Source organism: Schistocerca cancellata, chromosome 3 (assembly GCF_023864275.1).
Source record: "Schistocerca cancellata isolate TAMUIC-IGC-003103 chromosome 3, iqSchCanc2.1, whole genome shotgun sequence".
In the NCBI taxonomy this organism is placed as follows: domain Eukaryota; kingdom Metazoa; phylum Arthropoda; class Insecta; order Orthoptera; family Acrididae; genus Schistocerca; species Schistocerca cancellata.
The window spans coordinates 758,282,137-758,304,225 of NC_064628.1; positions in this window are offsets into that span (position 1 = coordinate 758,282,137).

The following is a 22,089-nucleotide window of genomic DNA, read 5'->3' on the forward strand; positions in this document are numbered from 1 at the left end:
TCTTAGTTTTTACGCTTATTGCCGTGATGAAGAAAGTACTGTGCTGTAACGTATTGTTGTGTTACGGAAAAGTTCTGAGCTACCGAAGCATGCGTGACCAAACAGCAGATCTGAATTGCGGTCCGTTATCTGAAACGACTTTAGCAACGTGTCCAACTTCACGTAAGACATTTTTAACAAAGGAGTTGGATACAGACCGTCCAGTGGCTTTACGTAACGGTGAAAAGCAAACAAATTTTGAAGTAAGTTCAACAGCGACTAGAACGTACGAAAATCCATTAGATGTTCTGACAAGCGTTCCCAAGAGATCAACAGCCACAAATTCTTTTAATTTAGAAGGAATGATAGGAAACAACAGAGCACGATAGGAGATAGTAGATGGTTTCGCCTTTTGACAAAGTTTACAAATAGACAAGACTCTTCGGATTCGCTTTTCCATATTGTTAAAATAACAAGTCGTTCGAAGAATATGATAACATTTTCGTGGGCCAAAATGAGCATAGCTGAAATGAATTTAGCAAATGAGCTTATTGACAAAATCGTCAGGAATGCAAAGTACCCATAGCTTGTCATCAACAGTGCAGCGTTTGAAGAGTATGTTGTTTCTAACCAGATAATAATGCCGAATCTGTGTGTGTGTCTTTTCATGCCATTTGCTCTTGATGTCTTTCCAAATCGGATCTTTATCTTGTTCATGAGCAATGTCCATTAAAGATGTGGTGATGAAGTTTTCAAAGGCGACTTTCTGAATGTAAAGAATACTGAAATTTTTCTCTAGGTTGCCTTCTGTGTTACTTTTCTCAAGCCCAGCCGGTGCCCGTGACAGTGCGTCCGCAACAAAGTTCTCCTTGCCGGGAATGTAGACTATTGTGAAGTGGAATTCTTGCAGAAACAATGCCCAACGTTGTAACCTGTCATGATTTAATTTTGAAGACATAAGAAATTGTAATGCACGATGATCACTGTATACTTTTACGTGCTTACCAGAAAGAAAGAAACGGAATTTGTTAAATGCCCAAACGATAGCTAAAGCTTCTAATTCAGTAACGGAATAATTTTTTTCAGATTTTGTTAGCACTCGGCTAGCAAAAGCAATGGTTTTCTGAACGGTAGTGTCATTTTCTATGACTTCTTGAAATAAATGGCCACCAAGACCGACTTTAGAAGAATCCGTGCTAAGGCAGAAACCTTGTGACAGATCTGGATGAGCTAGTATTGGCGCGTTAAGTAACGAGTCTTTCAAAGAATTGAATTCCAACTGTGCTTGTTCGTCCCATTTCCAAATAGTATTTTTTCCAGTGAGAGAACAAAGTTTTGGTATAACAAGAATTTGCATATTCAGAAAACGACGGTAAAAATTTACGAGACCTAGAAAACTGCGGACTTGTTTTTTTGTGGATGGAACTGGAATGGCTCTGATTGCTTCTAACTTTTCAGGATCCGGCTGAATGCCTTCAGAAGAAATAATATGTCCCTAAAACCTCACCTCTGACCTACCGAATTCAGACTTTTCCAAGTTAACTGTAATTCCAGATTCTGCAAAAATACGTAACAAACAGTTGAGGATGCGATTATGTTGTTCCCATGAAGCTTCTGCTATCAGAATATCGTCCACATATAAGGTGATGTGACGTTTTAAGAACTCAGGTAATATGGAATTTAGCCTGCGAATGAACGCTGCCGAAGAAATGTTCAAACCAAAAGGAAGTTTCCGAAACTGATAACAAACGCCGAAACAAAGGAAAGCTGTGTATTTTCTACATTCTGGATGAAGTTCGATCTGATAAAAGCTGGATCTGAGATCAATAGAAGACAACACTTTTGCACCATTAAAATTTTGAAGAAGTTCTTCCATCGTTTGCGGCCTGTCTGTTTCAGGAATGATGATAGTATTGATTTGTCTCGAATCTAAGACAAGCCTGATCGACCCATTTTTCTTCTCACCAACACGTAATAGTTTGTTGTATGAGCTTACTGCAGGCTCAATAATGCCCTCGTCAAGCATAGATTGTATTTCTGTCCTAACACGGTCCCTATAATGTGCTGGAATTACTTATGGTGTAACACAAAATTTTGTATGCTCACGAACACGAAATTGGTATTGAAATCCCTTGATTGTTCCTGTTATGTTAGTAAAAACTGTGTAACGTGCTTGTAAAATCTCAAAAAGGTCCTGCCTATCAGTGTCATTACAATTCTCAATTGTTAGAATTTTATTCTGAATTAACTCATTAGTATTAAATGCGCCGTCGATATCATCCCTGTCAGTACTTGCAGAGTGACTGTTAGTGTCAAGCTTCGTCGAAAATTCCGAACTGTTGTCTAACAAGAGGTAAGGCCGATTAATTTCTTCGTCATGGTTTGAGAGCCAATCTTCAAATTTCAAAGCTATTGACTTACCTTCTTTCTCTAAACTTATTTCAGCATCGTGAAAGTTTAAGATTGCTTTGTATTCATTCAAAAAGTCTACTCCCAATATAATTTCCGTCGACAATATTGGAACAATAAGAAAGTTCATAGAGAAGCTGTGGCTTTGACAAAAGAATTCTAAATTGGTTTGTTGGCGTACATCTACACTTTTTCCAACGATTGCACCTTGTAATTTAATCTTACGTAACGGAAGTGTGGGGCAATCGTTCGATTTGTTGCATTTGCTAGAGGCTGTGCCACTAATTACTGAAATGGGACTGCCAGAGTCAAGTACTGCCGTAAATTTTACGTCATTTACAGTAATGTGAATCACAGGATATGCAATGTTGTTATGTTTTACGTCGTGTTCCTGGAGTAAGATGTCCCTAATGTCTTCCATTTTTACGTAATTACTAGCTACGGCAGCTGCGTCGTCAGTTTCATAAGTACGTTTTGTGGCTGCCAGCGGTATGAGTCATTGCCTATTGTGTCTTTGTTGGCGCGTGTCGTTATTGGGATTTGGAGACCTAACTTCTACAAATTCACCTTGTCGAGACGGCCCTGCTCTGTTTGAATCCCGCCAGTTCTGATGCAATTCAGCTCTGTCGTTACGATCATATCGCCTGTCGTCAGGTCGGTAGATTCCACAGTTTCTTTTATGTCGGTCACGTGGTGGAGAATTTCTCCCTGAATCGTAACTGCGCACTGGACCGTTGCATCTGAAGTTATTCTGTCTCCCTTGATAATAATTGTTCTGGTTGCCATATTGTCTGTTTCTATGATTGTCTCTGTCATATTCATTACTATGGAAATGCGATCTTTCTCTGTAACTATTAGTCTGCCAGTGGTTGTCATACGGGTGATGTCTGTTTTGGTCACGATTTACGTTGTAAGAATAGCCTTGTCATGTCCATTTATTATTTCTGTCATCACGGAATTGTGACGAATGTAACCTGTAATTGTTGTATTCCTTTTTTCACGTCCTGCGATTGTCAGCGTCAATTTCCAATTCTTGTAACAGTCCCTGAAAAGCTTCAATGTCATCTTTGCAACGTCCTGCTAAAATAATATGTCGTAAATGTTCAGGCAGTTTGATTAAGCAAATGCGGATGAGTTCTGAGGGGCTGTATGGATTTTAAAGATACTGATTCTTATGCAACATGTCTTCAAAATATTTCATAAGACTGGAAAATTCAGATTGTTCGAAACGTTTCGTAATTATGATGCTATGTTTTACTCGGTCTTGTGTAGCTTGAGACCAATACTCTGAGAGGAAGGCATGATAAAATTCTCCTTCACTGTGACAATCGTGAATGACCGATCGCATTCTTACAGCTGGTCCATTCTCTAAATAACAACACATAAATTCTAATCTGTGCTCTAATGACCAGCTGGGAGAAAAACAATGAAAGAATTGATGGATCCACGCTTGTGGATGAATGTCGTTGCCAGAATTCTTAAATGTTTTGAATTTACGTGTAGTAATGAACAGCTTATAGTCGAAATCATCGTGTCGGCGAGTCGCACATCGCTCACTGTTACTTCGTTTCGGCGGTTCCATCACAAAATCCAATGCGCCTTGCCAGTTTCTTTCATAATTTCCGAAGTATCCTGTGTTATTATTTTGTGGTTGTTCCGTATTTCTATGTCCCTCTTCCCGTACTGGAGCGCGAGTGTCCTCTGAAATATGTAATTCTTGTATTACCTGCGTCAACTGATCTTGTACTTCCCGGATTTCTCTTTTGTACTGTGTATTGATTTGATTTTGATTTTGTTCGAATTTTCTAATTTGTTCATACTCTTTTGTGTCAGTGAAGGCTACGGGTCTTGTGTCATTCAGATCATCATCTACCTTTGTAGATAAGTTAGTGAACTGATCCGAAAGTTCGGCTACTTTCTCCGATAGTGAACACATTTCCTCAGTGTGTTTTTCCAAACCAAGTTTCAGAGTGTCCATTTGTGTTGATATCGAATCTACTGTGTCCTTTAAGTTTTCCTGAGTTTTTGCAAGTTGCGTAACCGAATCGGTAGATGCAACTGAGTCAATTTTAGCCCACAAGGTCTCATGATTTTCATGACCAATGGTTTGCAGTTTTTTTATGGCTGCTTCGTGATTCTGTAATGCATTTTCATGCCGCGAAAAAATAGGTCGAAAATGCTCACAAATCTGTGTTTTTACGTCATTACAGACTTTTTGACATTTCGATTCAATGTTATGTAACTCAGCAGTTAAATCTTCACGTGTTTGTTCAAGTGTGGTGTCTAACTTTTGAAGCTTTTGCTGTGTTTGTCTCTGATTTTGTTCCATTGTGTCTAACGTTTGAAGCTTTTGCTGTGTTTCTCTCTGATTTTGTTCCATTTGTTGCATTAATTGCAATAATAATGTATTAGTGTCTGGAATCTGTTTCTCTATGCTTTTTGGCAGTGCATTTTCACCGGCAACATTCACATTTTTACAAGCAGAAAATGTGTCTTGACTCATTTGAGAAAACGGTGAGGACCCAAAACCTAAGTCTACAGTATTTGCAATATTGTGTTCTGTCATTTCGGATTCCTGAGGCGAGCTGTTGCCGACCGATCGATCGATAATGGTTCCCTGTTCACTACTTGTTTCATTGTCTACACCATTATTTGCCGCCCGCTCCATTTCCCTATGCACAATTACCAAATTACTACTTCGAATGTCTGTTAATTCACTACACAGTGGTGCTGATAAGCTACGCTCGTCGTCACTATTATTTCTCAGTTTACTTTGGAGCCTAGTGTTACGTTTTTCACACGCCATTATTGTCACAATATTTCACACGATAACACAGAAAAGCACATTTTGAAGAGCAAAAATAAGAGAACACATTAACATAGCACTGAAAATAATATCTAGTTAATTGCAAGCGCAGCTGCGAAATACTTGGTGCAAATCTACATGCATGCCACAACTGTTTTACTGTACAACAATAAACGACTGCAACTACAAAGGAGATTATCTCTACAATTACGCGCTAGCAATAAACAATAGCTACACTAATTACACAAACTACAAGAAAAAAATCAGAAGATTCCAGTGAGGTATCCTAGGCTAAGGGTCGACATATGAAACTTCCCCTTAGAACAATTATACATGACTGTGCTTAAACTGACGCACAATATTTTTTTAGCGCAACGCAATCTGACTTTCAATAATCCCTACAAAAGAATGGCCCTGACTAACATTAACCTATACCTTTCACAAATCGCTTACCTCACCAAAAATCTTCGTTACTCGAACTACTGCAATACAGCGAGTGCCACTACTGCCAGCTAAATAAAAGATTCAAACTACAGAAGGCACTAACTAGTGATAGGCATAGCTGGCAATTGAAAGATGTTAATAGAGAACAAACAATGTATTTACCTTAACAGTCATAATATATATAGTAGTTCATGACATCCAGTGTTACAGATTTCAAAACTCCGCCATCTCTCTCCCCACATCCACCACTGCTGGCGACTCACCTCCAACTGCGCAACGCTACGCGCTGTTCACATCCAACTGCCCAACACTACAATGGCCAACAACAATGCAAACCAGCCACAGACTGCACACAGCACAGCCAGTGATTTTCATACAGAGCGCTACGTGGCGTTACCAATATAAAAACCTAAACAGCCTACTTACAGCTTATAACTCATGTGGAATCTCTCTGACAGAAAGTGTGAACTAGTGTTTGACTCGATCTAATTTATTGACTGGAGCAGGCAGAAAACACGTGTGCTATGTCGGCAAATTATGCCTACAGTTATGAAGGGCGTCCAAATCCTTAGCACTGAAACATACAGATTTTGTAGGACACTACACTGAGTACTTTGAGATCAGGAGTTAACGGTCGTAAATTAGTACAGAAAGGCGTCAATCAATCCACCTCTCATATACCTTAGTGGTTTTGCTTTATCAGGTTCGGCAGAATATCTTTTCTCGCGTACATCTACATCTACATCTACATCTATACTCCGCGAGCCACCTTACGGTGTGTGGCGGAGGGTACTTATTGTACCACTATCTGATCCCCCCTTCCCTGTTCCATTCACGAATTGTGCGTGGGAAGAACGACTGCTTGTAAGTCTCCGTATTTGCTCTAATTTCTCGGATCTTTTCGTTGTGATCATTACGCGAGATATATGTGGGCGGTAGTAATATGTTGCCCATCTCTTCCCGGAATGTGCTCTCTCGTAATTTCGATAATAAACCTCTCCGTAATGCGTAACGCCTTTCTTGAAGTGTCCGCCACTGGAGCTTGTTCAGCATCTCCGTAACGCTCTCGCGCTGACTAAATGTCCCCATGACGAATCGCGCTGCTTTTCGCTGGATCATGTCTATCTCTTCTATTAATCCAACCTGGTAAGGGTCCCATACTGATGAGCAATACTCAAGAATCGGACGAACAACCGTTTTGTAAGCTACTTCTTTCGTCGATGAGTCACATTTTCTTAGAATTCTTCCTATGAATCTCAACCTGGCGCCTGCTTTTCCCACTATTTGTTTTATGTGATCATTCCACTTCAGATCGCTCCGGATAGTAACTCCTAAGTATTTTACGGTCGTTACCGCTTCCAATGATTTACCACCTATGGCATAATCGTACTGGAATGGATTTCTGCCCCTATGTATGCGCATTATATTACATTTATCTACGTTTAGGGAAAGCTGCCAGCTGTCGCACCATGCATTAATCCTCTGCAGGTCTTCCTGGAGTACGTACGAGTCTTCTGATGTTGCTACTTTCTTGTAGACAACCGTGTCATCTGCAAATAGCCTCACGGAGCTACCGATGTTGTCAACTAAGTCATTTATGTATATTGTAAACAATAAAGGTCCTATCACGCTTCCTTGCGGTACTCCCGAAATTACCTCTACATCTGCAGATTTTGAACCGTTAAGAATGACATGTTGTGTTCTTTCTTCTAGGAAATCCTGAATCCAATCACAAACCTGGTCCGATATTCCGTAAGCTCGTATTTTTTTCATTAAACGTAAGTGCGGAACCGTATCAAATGCCTTCCTGAAGTCCAGGAATACGGCATCAATCTGCTCGCCAGTGTCTACGGCACTGTGAATTTCTTGGGCAAATAGGGCGAGCTGAGTTTCACATGATCTCTGTTTGCGGAATCCATGTTGGTTATGATGAAGGAGATTTGTATTATCTAAGAACGTCATAATACGAGAACACAAAACATGTTCCATTATTCTACAACAGATTGACGTAAGCGAAATAGGCCTATAATTATTCGCATCTGATTTATGACCCTTCTTGAAAATGGGAACGACCTGCGCTTTCTTCCAGTCGCTAGGTACTTTACGTTCTTCCAGCGATCTACGATAAATTGCTGATAGAAAGGGGGCAAGTTCTTTAGCATAATCACTGTAGAATCTTAAGGGTATCTCGTCTGGTCCGGATGCTTTTCCGCTACTAAGTGATAGCAGTTGTTTTTCAATTCCGATATCGTTTATTTCAATATTTTCCATTTTGGCGTCCGTGCGACGGCTGAAGTCAGGGACCGTGTTACGATTTTCCGCAGTGAAACAGTTTCGGAATACTGAATTCAGTATTTCTGCCTTTCTTCGGTCGTCCTCTGTTTCGGTGCCATCGTGGTCAACGAGTGACTGAATAGGGGATTTAGATCCGCTTACCGATTTTACATATGACCAAAACTTTTTAGGGTTCTTGTTTAGATTGTTTGCCAATGTTTTATGTTCGAATTCGTTGAATGCTTCTCTCATTGCTCTCTTTACGCTCTTTTTCGCTTCGTTCAGCTTTTCCTTATCAGCTATGATTCGACTACTCTTAAACCTATGATGAAGCTTTCTTTGTTTCCGTAGTACCTTTCGTACATGATTGTTATACCACGGTGGATCTTTCCCCTCGCTTTGGACCTTAGTCGGTACGAACTTATCTAAGGCGTACTGGACGATGTTTCTGAATTTTTTCCATTTTTGTTCCACATCCTCTTCCTCAGAAATGAACGTTTGATGGTGGTCACTCAGATATTCTGCGATTTGTGCCCTATCACTCTTGTTAAGCAAATATATTTTCCTTCCTTTCTTGGCATTTCTTATTACACTTGTAGTCATTGATGCAACCACTGACTTATGATCACTGATACCCTCTTCTACATTCACGGAGTCGAAAAGTTCCGGTCTATTTGTTGCTATGAGGTCTAAAACGTTAGCTTCACGAGTTGGTTCTCTAACTATCTGCTCGAAGTAATTCTCGGACAAGGCAGTCAGGATAATGTCACAAGAGTCTCTGTCCCTGGCTCCAGTTCTGATTGTGTGACTATCCCATTCTATACCTGGTAGATTGAAGTCTCCCCCTATTACAATAGTATGATCACGAAACTTCTTCACGACGTTCTGCAGGTTCTCTCTGAGGCGCTCAACTACTACGGTTGCTGATGCAGGTGGTCTATAGAAGCATCCGACTATCATATCTGACCCACCTTTGATACTTAGCTTAACCCAGATTATTTCACATTCGCATTCGCTAATAACTTCACTGGATATTATTGAATTCTTTACTGCTATAAATACTCCTCCACCATTGGCGTTTATCCTATCCTTGCGGTATATATTCCATTCTGTGTCTAGGATTTCGTTACTGTTCACTTCCGGTTTTAACCAACTTTCCGTTCCTAATACTATATGCGCACTATTTCCTTCAATAAGAGATACTAATTCAGGAACCTTGCCCTGGATACTCCTGCAGTTTACCAATATTACGTTAACTTTTCCTGTTTTTGGTCTCTGAGGACGGACGTTCTTTATCAACGATGATAATGTCCTCTCTGGTAAGCCGTCAGGTATTTTATCGTTTCGCCCAAGGGGGGGTCCGTCTAACCTAAAAAACCCCCGTGTGCACGCCACACGTACTCTGCTACCCTAGTAGCTGCTTCCGGTGTGTAGTGCACGCCTGACCTGTCTAGGGGGGCCCTACAGTTCTCCACCCAATAACGGAGGTCGATGAATTTGCAACCATTATAGTCGCAGAGTCGTCTGAGCCTCTGGTTTAGACCCTCCACACGGCTCCAAACCAGAGGACCGCGATCGACTCTGGGCACTATGCTGCAGATATTAAGCTCAGCTTGCACTCCGCGTGCGATGCTGGTTGTCTTCACCAAATCAGCCAGCCGCCGGAAGGAACCAAGGATGGCCTCAGAACCCAAGCGGCAGGCGTCATTCGTTCCGACATGTGCTACTATCTGCAGCCGGTCACACCCAGTGCGTTCAATAGCTGCCGGAAGGGCCTCCTCCACATTACGGACGAGACCCCCCGGCAAGCACACCGAGTGCACACTGGCATTCTTCCCCGACCTACCCGCTATTTTCCTGAGGGGCTCCATAACCCGCCTAACGTTGGAGCTCCCTATAACTAATAGGCCCGCCCTCTGTGACTGTCGGGACCTTGCCGGAGAATCGGCCACTGGCCCAACAGGCGAGGCATCCTGTGGTGGCTCGGAAACGATGTCATCACCACTAGGAAGCACAACGTACCTGTTGGAAAGGGGTAAGGCAGCTGCCACGCGGCCAGATCCCACCTTCGCCTTTCGGCCAGGCACGCGAGAGCCCACCACTGTCCGCCATTCACCCTGGAGTGATGGCTGACCGGTAAGATGCTCACTGCCGGAAGACGCAGCGACATCAGGGGTTCCATGTGATTCCAAGGCCACCGAAGTAGGCATAGGTCTCACCACAGTTGCCCCAACGCCACTACGAGCCGACGCCTGCGCCTCGAGCTCGATGAGCCTAACAGACAAAGCCTCCACCTGCCCCCGAAGAGTGGCCAATTCTCCTTGCGTCCGCTCACAACAACCACAGTCCCTACACATGACTATGTTTACCCTACCCTATACGGTGACAAATTCCCAAGATAATCTTCTGATGAGCTACTCTGATAATCAAGAAACACTCACTGAAATACGAGACGCGAAAACTACGCTAGGTTTTCCCAGAAAAACTATTTAAAAGCTAAGCGCAGCAAATAAGTACAAAAACGCTTTATACAAACAGTACTCGCTGCTGCTGGTGCTCTCGCTCTGGCTGTCACAAGACAACTGCTGATTCAAGTGACTAGTGGCTAACGGCCGCGAAACAAACAAAGACGGTTTTAGGGCGCTTTCTGTTCTAAACGATCAAGAAAACACTAAGAAATCTAACACGAAAACTACGTAAAGTTTTATCAAGAACTGTTAGTTACTATGCAGAGCAGATAAACACAAATAGAATCCCTTCCTTAGTGGAAGGTCGTAAACAAAATGCAAAATAAACGCTTTATACAAACAGTACTGTGCTGCTGCTGGTGCTCTCGCTCTCGCTGTCACAAGACAAGACAAGACAAGACATTTACTCATATTTTCCATGCCAAGGAACATGACGCTGGGAACCTAAATCGTGTATGTTTATTCTCATCTTAATTATAACTGACAGTCAGCACAACATGTACCTATAATCACCTGTCCCAAACATGTATGATCGCTCGTTTGTTATTAATGTGGACGTAAATGCATTGCAGTAGCAACCTGAGAACGCTATTGAATATTATTTTCAAAATCAGCTCCGCTCACGACAATATGTCACGATACTGCGCCGAGGCATACGGCTGCGAGTCCCTAGATACACTAACACACTGTTGGCCCTTTCGAATACTAGTCCTGGGACGTGGTCTTCAAAATTTCAGTGTGTAAGTGTTCGGGAAAAAGAACCAGGCGTTATGTCTTCTGTCTTCTGACTGGAGGACACAACTGTTCTTACTGACAAACTCATTGGGTGTTTGGTCGGTGCGTCCCCACCATGCCTCCTCACTCTCCGTACGCAGAGTCAAGGCAGTTTAGATTTTAAGCGGGACTTTAAAGTCGCGAAAGAATCGAGTCGCAGCTATCTGTCACTGCTCCGTGGTCAAGTAAGTATGACGTGCTGTTTCTGCACTCAGGTGAACAGTGATTTTTGGATTAGAGTTTAGTTCAGTTGAAACGTCCCCTTAGAACAATTATACACGACTGTGCTTAAACTGACAGACAATATTTTTAGCGCAACGCAATCTGACTTTCAGAAATCCCTACAAAAGAATGGCCCTGACTAACATTAACCTATACCTTTCACAAATCACTTACCTCACAAAAATCTTCATTACTCGAACTACTGCAATACAGTGAGCGCCACTACTGCCAGCTAAATAAAAGATTCAAACTACGGAAGGTACTAACTACTGATAGGGATAGTTAGCAAATGAAAGATTTTAATAGAGAACAAACAATGTATTTACCTTAATAGTCATAATACATATAGCAGTTCATAATATCCAGTATAACAAATTTCAAAACTCCGCCATCTCTCTCCCCACATCCACCACTGCTGGCGGCTCACCTCCAACTGCGCAACGCTACGCGCTGTTCACATCCAGCTGCCGCTGCCCAACACTACAATGGCAGACAACAATGCAAACTAGCCACAGACTGCACACAGCACAGCCAGTGATTTTCATACAGAGAGCGCTACGTGGCGGCGGCGTTACCAATATAAGAACCTAAACAGCCTACTTACATAAAGAACACATAAACAGCCTACTTACATAGCCCCCATGCTCCCCACAAAAAATTTTACAAAATATTTTTGGGCAGTGGCCAATAATGATTTTAATAAAATTTTTCATAATTACAATAACAAAGATATCAAATGCACACACTTATTTATACAATGTTGGTCAAAAGCTAAAATTTTCTCACAGTCCATAAAGACAGTCCTGATCATTCATCATAGTAGTAATTACAGTTTTTTTTTACAAAGTCTCATTACTAAAAGAAATTGCACACAGAAGTAGTGGATTTCTATGCAGTCTTGAAGAAGTGGTGTTGCCCTTCCAACGGAAAGACAGTGCTGACTCTTGACATGCTGACAGGTAATGGGCCACAACAGAGCAAACCCACAGCAGAGTCATTCGACGTTTTGAAGAAGATTGGTAGGTAGGTCATCACAGAGTAGACCCACTGTAGTCCTGGTAGAGATTACGGTATTGGTGGGCCACCAGAGGTGCAGACCCACTGCAGTCCTTGTAGAAATGATGGTATTGGTGAGTCATCAAAGGTGTAGACCCACTGTAGTCCTTGTAGAGACGGCCAGCAGCCATCTGTTGTGGCTGTGCAGGTGCACAATCACCACTGAAGAGTCTTGCAGATAATATAGCAAGTCCATAACCACCACTTGTGCACTCACAAAGTTTTTGGAATTGTCCTTAGAACCAGCAATGCTGTTATCCAGTCCCTTGCTGAATTGCATAAAAAGTTCTCGGTTTACTTGCCGCCTCAAATTTGGATAAAATCCCAAGCTTTCGATGACTACCTCCGTCATCTTCGTCAGGGGTAAAACTGACTGTCGTGGACCGGTGAGGCTTCCGCTTTTATAAGCAGTGGACGGCTTCTCATTGGCTGGATGACGTCACAGTGAAACCGATGCGTACTGAGGTGGCATGTATTGCATGGAAGCGCGCAATTGATATAGAAAGAGCGCAGAGGGAGACTTCTTACATTCCTCGCAGTTCTCCGCCTGTTGCGATGGATGGCGCTGCAAGCAACGCTGGATAAAGCGCGCAAACAAAATCTATGGATATAGAGGCCGCCACCTCAGTACGCATCGGTTTCACCGTGACGTCATCCAGCCAATGAGAAGCCGTCCACTGCTTATAAAAGCGGAAGCCCCACCGGTCCACGACAGTCAGTTTTACCCCTGACGAAGATGACGGAGGTAGTCATCGAAAGCTTGGGATTTTATCCAAATTTGACGCGGCAAGTAAACCGAGAACTTTGTATGCAAGGACTCCGTCGCGAAAGACTTCGTAGTCACCTTGCTGAATTATTAACACACTTGCAAACGCTAACAGTCCCTACTTCTCACATATTGTCCATATACTATGACCAACAGAAACGTGTGCAGTGAAATGTAACTTACAAGTTACTTAATTTGATGAACTGGTGTCAATTACAATTTTATAACATAAGAATACAATAACAATGGTACAAAATACATCATTAAAGAACATAACAATACAGATAACATTTGTAGTACAGGCTTTACAAAAGAATAGAAATAGACATATACATCAGTGTTACAGGAATTATGACATAAGTAAATACATAAAAGGTCAGAATAATTATTGAAATATCAACTTAACACATGAGCATTAAAACAAAACAGAATAAATAATGTCTAAGCATATTTACAAGGTAAATAACATATTATTAATGCCAATTATATTTGAGGAGAACAGTATTCCTCATCATAGTGAATGTAGCTTAATATTAAAAGAAGAAAAAATTCTATGAAACTACACAGAGACAGGAAGAAAACAAATACACAAGGGTACACAAACACATAGTGGGATAACACAAAAGGAAAGGACAGGGTTCGTTTTCAGTGTAACATTTGGTACTGCAGTCCAACCCAAAACTTCATTCGATAGATCGTTCCTCTTATTTCGACATTTGCTCCAGCCAAAAAATTCTATCCAAGCATGCTTTCTGTATTCTGTTCACACATTTCTTACCTCATTATTTATTTACCATTATCTTACCTCAACATTTATTTCCAAGAAAATCCTACCTAAACCCTTACCCTAAACCCTACTTTTTTGTTCATATCCTCTTTCAAAATACTTTTTCTCCACTGTGCACAAGTTTTTTGGCCAAACTATTTTCTTATAGCTTCTTAATGCATTTCTTCCAATTCATCATAGTTAGTTTCTTATATAGTCTACCCCCTCTAAAGCTAACTTAAATCTACTGAGCTCAGATGCTAAACTAAGGGACGAGGCAATGCAGCAGTACAAAACAATTAACACAAACAGCAATGACAAAAAAATTCAAATTGGCAAAGCAATTGCAATATTACAACTAATATAAGGCACTGTGCAGCAAACAAGCAAAATAAATCCGTAGTAAAACTGGCTTAACAGCTTAATACAAAGTCAAATTCAGTAACATTATGCCTGGCAAACAGCCACAGTAAATGCTATAACTTATACCTAAGCATGACAAAGCTCAAGCAGAAAAAATATTACAGTAAAAATGGTCATGTTTAATATCTAAGTCACATCTTAACACTAGAGTGATGCATCACGAGAACTTACACTAGCAGATAAGTTACCAAATCGTAAAGAAATTATTTATGCAATTCCTGTGAAGGGAAATGTCTATTTATGTGCCCTCGTTTTCTTGGAAATAGATCATAAATTTCTTATTGACTGGATCTGTAGGCATAAAATAACTATATTAGTACATATATTAAATTTTATTTTAACCAATGCTGCAGTGCAGCTAGAAACTAGATATTAAAGAAAATGAGCAAATATGTACAAAGGACGGCATGAAACATCATTCATTGGCCATATGGCATTTCATAACGTAGTAAAAATTCCCTCAATTCTAGAGAAAGACGCTTGTCATAATCAGGTGTGCAGATGTAAGCGTGTCGTATTTGCGGTGCTTTCTACAAAGGAATGTCAATGGCGAGGATAATGGCCTCTTTTTTTTCTCATGGCTTTCTTTTGTCAGACAACTATCTCTCAGCTGGGCCCCCAAAACGCATTATGTCAAGGTCACTTAACTTTCTTACGGAAATATTTACGACAGCAGTTTCCGCTACAGTGACAGTCTCATATAAAAATATTTCACCGGTCAAGAATTTGCGTTACAAATCTGTAGAAACAAAATGCTATTGATATAACAGTGTCCAGAAAATTTTCGTCGGCATTGTAATACATTCACACATTTACATATATTTCATAACTCTTAAAGTACGATTCTTGGTTTCCAACAACCTTATTCACAAACCAGAGTCCCTAACCACTACTCATTATTCCTTACCTTATTACACATATACATATTCGTCGACACTTCTTCATTATTTCATCATAACAGATATGTAGCATAATCAAATAACTCATATAGCATCAGCTTATTGATCATAAACATACCGCAACAGCATAATACACATAGTCATCATAATAATAACATCATAACACATCAGTTAACCCTCAAAATCGTCGTAGCTTCCTCCAATAAAAAAAAATTCTCTGCTCATGTCAAAAGTGTCATCTGCCTCAAACGTACTTTAAAAATTGTGATTCCATACCAAATATATCATTCAAAGCTCTCATAATATCACAATTGGTCCAAAAAAATATGAACAGTTCACAAAGTACAGACAAAATACAATTTCGTAAGTGTGAAGAAATCCAACTCTGTAATTGCGTAAACATGTGTCACTGACGTAGTAAAAAGATGTTTGTTTCTCTGTTAAATGATCAGATAGCTGTGTAATTTATGTGTTAGAGAAATATGGTACCGATGTGTTAAGTTGTATAAGCAAATACCATATTAGCTAGGGCTCCTTGTGCTTGCCAAACACATGGTACACAAAGTAAGCGTGTACCCCCCTGAGGATTAATGTAATTATACCCTCAGGTGTTACAGATTACAGCAATGGAATGAAATGTATCACAGAAAACTTTCTTTGTATTTCAAAAACCTTGAAAAATAAATGGTTTAAGACCAAAATTAAGCACTCAAATGCGTGTCCTGTAGCGCTAAATGTGCATCTTGTTGTAAGATAATCTCTGTGGAAGTGTCGTAGTTATTTTCCTCCGAAAGCTAAGTTCTGCAGAAGCCAATGTACTTACCTCATGATAAACAAAAGTGAAATGCTGTGCGTATAGATATCTTAGTTATTACGCTTATTGTTGTGATGAAGAACGTACTGTGCTGTAACGTATTGTTGTGCTACGAAAGAGGCTGTCTCATTGTAGCTATACCACAAAAGTTACTACTAAAACACGTTTTACTTTCCAGAATAATACAGAAAAACTGTGCAGATATGAAACAGAAACACCGCAAACAGATTCTAAGTCTGATAAAGCATACTAGTAACGTAAAGTGAAAAGTTATATGGCAAAGACAAAGTTAAAAGGCAGATTATCTTTCAATAAACGGTTTTACATGTGAAATGTGGTGTAAACCTTTACTCTTCCTAGTACGCAGAGTTTCAACCTCAACGCAATTATCATGTGGTATACGTCGGATTCTGTAAGGTCCATTGTAAACTAGAAAGAATTTGTGGCTCAAGTGTTTCTTCTTATGTGACAATGAATGAGCTTTAATGAGAACTTTCTGACCAATATATAATTTCTTTGCATTGGCTTTACCGTGTAGTTTTCTCCTTTTGTCTGCTGCAGATTTTATATTTTTAAGAGCCAAATCAATTATGTCTTTGTGCTGAAGTTTACGTACAAGCTCTCTGATTCTGTTTGGTGGTTCTTCGTTCTTCCGTACAAGAGTAGGTGGTAAAGCAGTGGAGTCATGAGGCATTTCATTCAGCACGTTTTGAAATAAGTGTAAATATCTGTCCCAATGCTGATGCTTTCTGTGACAATAAAGTCTGCAAAGCTTATTGATTTCTTTCATAATCCGTTCGGAGGGGTTACAATGTGGTGAGTACAATGAAATAAAAACAGGTTTGATTTTATGATTCCGAAGCATGCGTGACCAAACAGCAGATCTGAATTGCGGTCCGTTATCTGAAATGACTTTAGCAACGTGGCCAACTTCACGTAAGAAATTTTTAACAAAGGCGTTGCTTACAGACCGTCCAGTGGCTTTACGTAACGGAGTGAAAGAAACAAATTTTGAAGTAAGTTCAACAGCGACTAGAACGTACGAAAATCCATTAGATGTTCTGACAAGCGGTCCCAAGAGATCAACAGCAGCAAATTCTTTTAATTTAGAAGGAATAATAGGAAACAACGGAGCACGATGTCAGATAGTAGATGTTTTCGCCTTTTGACAAAGCTTACAAATAGTCAAGACTCTTCGGATTCGCTTTTCCATATTGTTAAAATGACAAGTCGTTCGAAGAATATGATAACATTTTCGTGGGCCAAAATATGCGTAGCTGAAATGAATGTACCAAATGAGCTTATTAACAAAATCGTCAGGAATGCAAAGTACCCATAGCTTGTCATCAACAGTGCAGCGTTTGAAGAGTATGTTGTTTCTAACCAGGTAATAATGCTGAATCTGAGTGTTTGTCTTTTCATGCCATTTATTTTTGATGTCTTTCCAAATCAGATCTTTATCTTGTTCATGAGCAATGTCCTTTAAAGATGTAGTGATGAAGTTTTCAAAGGCGACTTTCTGAATGTAAAGAATACTGAAATTTTTCTCTAGGTTGCCTTCTGTGTTACTTTTCTCAAGCCCAGCCGGTGCGCGTGACAGTGCGTCCGCAACAAAGTTCTCCTTGCCGGGAATGTAGACTATTGTGAAGTGGAATTCTTGCAGAAACAATGCCCAACGTTTTAACCTGTCATGATTTAATTTTGAAGACATAAGAAATTGTAATGCACGATGATCACTGTATACTTTTACGTGCTTACCAGAAAGAAAGAAACGGAATTTGTTAAATGCCCAAACGATAGCTAAAGCTTCTAATTCAGTAACGGGATAATTTTTTTCAGATTTTGTTAGCACTCGGCTAGCAAAAGCAATGGTTTTCTGAACAGTAGTGTCTTTTTCTGTGGCTTCTTGAAATAAATGGCCACCAAGACCGACTTTAGAAGAATCCGTGCTAAGGCAGAAATCGTGTGACAGATCTGGATGAGCTAGTATTGGCGCGTGAAGTAACGATTCTTTCAAAGAATTGAATTCCAACTGTGCTTGTTCGTCCCATTTCCAAATAGTATTTTTTCCAGTGAGAGAACAAAGTTTTGGTGTAACTAGAATTTGCATATTCAGAAAACGACGGTAAAAATTTACGAGACCTAGAAAACTGCGGACTTGTTTTTTTGTGGATGGAACGGGAATGGCTCTGATTGCTTCTAACTTTTCAGGATCCGCCTGAATGCCTTCAGAAGAAATAATACGTCCCAAAAACTTCACCTTTGTCCTACCGAATTCAGACTTTTCCAAGTTAACTGTAATTCCAGATTCTGCAAAAATACGTAACAAACTGTTGAGGATGCGGTTATGTTGTTCCCATGAGGTTTCTGCTATCAGAATATCGTCCACATATAAGGTGATGTGACGTTTTAAGAACTCAGGTAATATGGAATTTAGCCCGCGAATGAATGCTGCCGAAGAAATGTTCAAACCAAAAGGAAGTTTCCGAAACTGATAACAAACGCCGAAACAAAGGAAAGCTGTATATTTTCTACATTCTGGATGAAGTTCGATCTGATAAAAGCTGGATCTGAGATCAATGGAAGACAACCCTTTTAAACCATTAAAATTTTGAAGAAGTTCTTCCATCGTCTGCGGCCTGTCTGTTTCAGGAATAATGATAGTATTGATTTGTCTCGAATCTAAGACAAGCCTGATCGATCCATTTTTCTTCTCAACAACATGTAACGGATTGTTGTATGAGCTTACTGCAGGCTCAACAATGCCCTCGTCAAGCATAGATTGTATTTCTGTTCTAACACGGTCCCTATAATGTGCTGGAATTATGTATGGTCTAACACAAAATTTTGTATCCTCACGAACACGAAATTGGTATTGAATCCCTTGATTGTTCCTATTTTGTGAGTAAAAACTGTGGAATGTGCTTGTAAAATCTCGAAAAGGTCCTGCCTATCAGTGTCATTACAATTCTCAATTGTTTGAATTTTATTCTGAATTAACTCATTAGTTTCAAATATGCCATCGATATCATCCCTGTCAGTACTTGTAGAGTGATTGTTAGTGTCTAGTTCCGTAGAAAATTCCGAACTGTTGTCTAACAGAAGGTAAAGCCGATTAATTTCCTCATCATGGTTTAAGAGCCAGTCTTCAAATTTCAAAGCTATTGACTTACCTTCTTTCTCTAAACTTATTTCAGCATCGTTAAAGCTTAAGATTGCTTTGTATTCATTCAAAAAGTCTACTCCCAGTATAATTTCCGTCGACAATAATGGAACAATAAGAAAGTTCATAGAGAAGCTGTGGCTTTGACAAAAGTATTCTAAGTTGGTTTGTTGGCGTACATCTACACTTTTTCCAACGATTGCACCTTGTAATTTAATCTTACGTAACGGAAGTGTGGGGCAAACGTTCGATTTGTTGCACTTGCTAAAAGCTGTTTCACTAATTACTGAAATGGGACTGCCAGAGTCAAGTACTGCCGTAAATTTTACGTCATTTACAGTAATGTGAATCACAGGATATGCAATGTTGTTACGTGTTACGTCGTGTTCCTGGAGTAAGATGTCCCTAATGTCTTCCATTTTTACGTAATTACTAGCTACGGCAGCTGCGTCGTCAGTTTCATAAGTACGTTTTGTGGCTGCCAGCGGTGTGAGTCATTGCCTATTGTCTCTCTGTTGGCGCGCATCGTTATTGGGATTTGGAGACCTAACTTCTACAAATTCACGTTGCCCAGAGGGCCCAGCCCTGTTTAAACCCCGCCAGTTCTGATGCAATTCAGGTCTGTCGTTACGATCACATCGTCTGTCGTCATGTCGGTAGATTTCATAGTTTCTTTCTTGTAGGTCACGTGGTGGAGAATTTCTCCCTGAGTCATAACTGCGTGCTGGACTGTTGCGTCTAAATTTATTCTGTCTCCCTTGATAATAATTATTTTGGTTCCCATATTGTCTACTTCTCTGACTGTCTCTCTGATAGTCATTACCGCAGAGAGGTGATCTTTCCCTGTAATTATTTCTACTCTGCTAACGGTTGTCATACGGGTGGTGTCTGTTTCGGTCACGATTTACATTGAAAGAATAGCCTTGTCATATATTATTTCTCTCATCGCGGAATTGTGACGGATGTGATCTGTAATTGTTGTGCTCCTGTTTTCGCGTTCCGCGATTGTCAGTGTCAATTTCCAGTTCTTGTAACAGTCCCTGAAAAGCTTCAATGTCGTCTTTGCAACGTCCTGCCAAAAAATATGACGTAAATGTTCAGGTAATTTGATTAAGCAAATGCGGATGAGTTCTGAGGTGCTGTATGGGTTTGACAGGTACTGATTCTTGTGCAACATGTCTTCAAAATATTTCACAAGACTGGAAAATTCAGATTGTTCGAAATGTTTCATCATTATGACGCTATGTTTGTGTAGCTTGAGACCAATATGCTGAGAGGAAGGCATGGTAAAATTCTCCTTCACTGTGGCAATCGTGAATGACCGATCGCATTCTTACAGCTGGTTCATTCTCTAAATAGCCACACATAAATTCTAATCTGTGCTCTAATGACCAGTTGGGAGGAAAACAATGAGAGAATTGATGGAGCCACGCTTGTGGATGAATGTCGTTGGCAGAATTCTTAAACGTTTTGAATTTACGTGTAGTAATGAACAGCTTATAGTCAAAATCATCATGTCGGCGAGTCGCATGGTGGTCATTGTTACGTCGTTTCGGCGGTTCGATCTCAAAATTCGGTGTACCTTGCCAATTTCTTTCATAATTTCCGAAGTGTCCTGTGTTATTACTTTGTGGCTGTTCTGTATTTCTATGTCCCTCTTCCCGTATTGGAGCGCGAGTGTCCTCTGAAATACGTAATTCTTGTATTACCTGTGTCAGCTGATCTTGTACTTCCCGAATTTCTCTTTGGTGTTGCGTATCAATTTGATTCAGATTTTGTTTCAGATTCCTAATTTGTTCGCACTCTTCTGTGTTATTAAAGACTACCGGTTTTGTGTCATTCAGATTATCATCTACCTTCGTAGATAAATTACTTAGCTGATCCGAAAGTTCAACTACTTTCTCTGATAATGAACTAATTTCCTCCATGTGTCTTTCTGAACCAATTTTCAGAGTATCTACTGTGTCCTTTAAGTTTTCTTGAGTTTTTGAAAGTTGCGTAACCAAATCGGTAGATGCAACTGAGTCAATTTTAGCTTGCAAGGTCTCATGATTTTCATGAACAATAGTTTGCAGTTCTTTTATGGCTGCTTCATGATTCTGTAATGCATTTTCATGACGCGCAAAAGTAGGTTGGAAATGCTCACAAATTTGTGTTTTTACGTCATTACAGACTTTCTGACATTTCGATTCAATGTTATGTAACTCAGCAGTTAAATCTTCACGTGTTTGTTCGAGAGTTTGTTCCAATAAGTCTAACTTTTGAAGCTTTTGCTGTGTTTGTCTCTGATTTTGTTCCACTGTGTGTAACTGTTGCTGTGTTTGTCTCTGGTGTTGTTCCATTGTGTCCAACTTTTGAAGATTTTGTTCCATTGTGTCTAACTTTTGAAGATTTTGTTCCATTGTGTCTAACTGTTGCTGTGTTTGTTTCTGATTTTGTTCCATTTTTTGCATTAATTGCAATAATAATGTATTAGTGTCTGGAATCTGTTTCTCTATGCTTTTTGGCAGTGCGTTTTCACCGACAGCATTCACATTTTGACAAGCAGAAAATGTGTCTTGACTCATTTGAAAAAACGGTGAGGACCCAAAACCTAAGTCTACAGTATTTGCAATATTGGGTTCTGTCATTTCGGATTCCTGAGGCGAGCTGTTGCCGACCGATCGATCGATAATGCTTCCCTGTTCACTACTTGTTTCATTGTCTACACCATTATTTGCCGCCCGCTCCATTTCCCTATGCACAATTACCAAATTACTGCTTCGAATGTCTGTTAATTCACTACACAGTGGTGCTGATAAGCTACGCTCGTCGTCACTATTATTT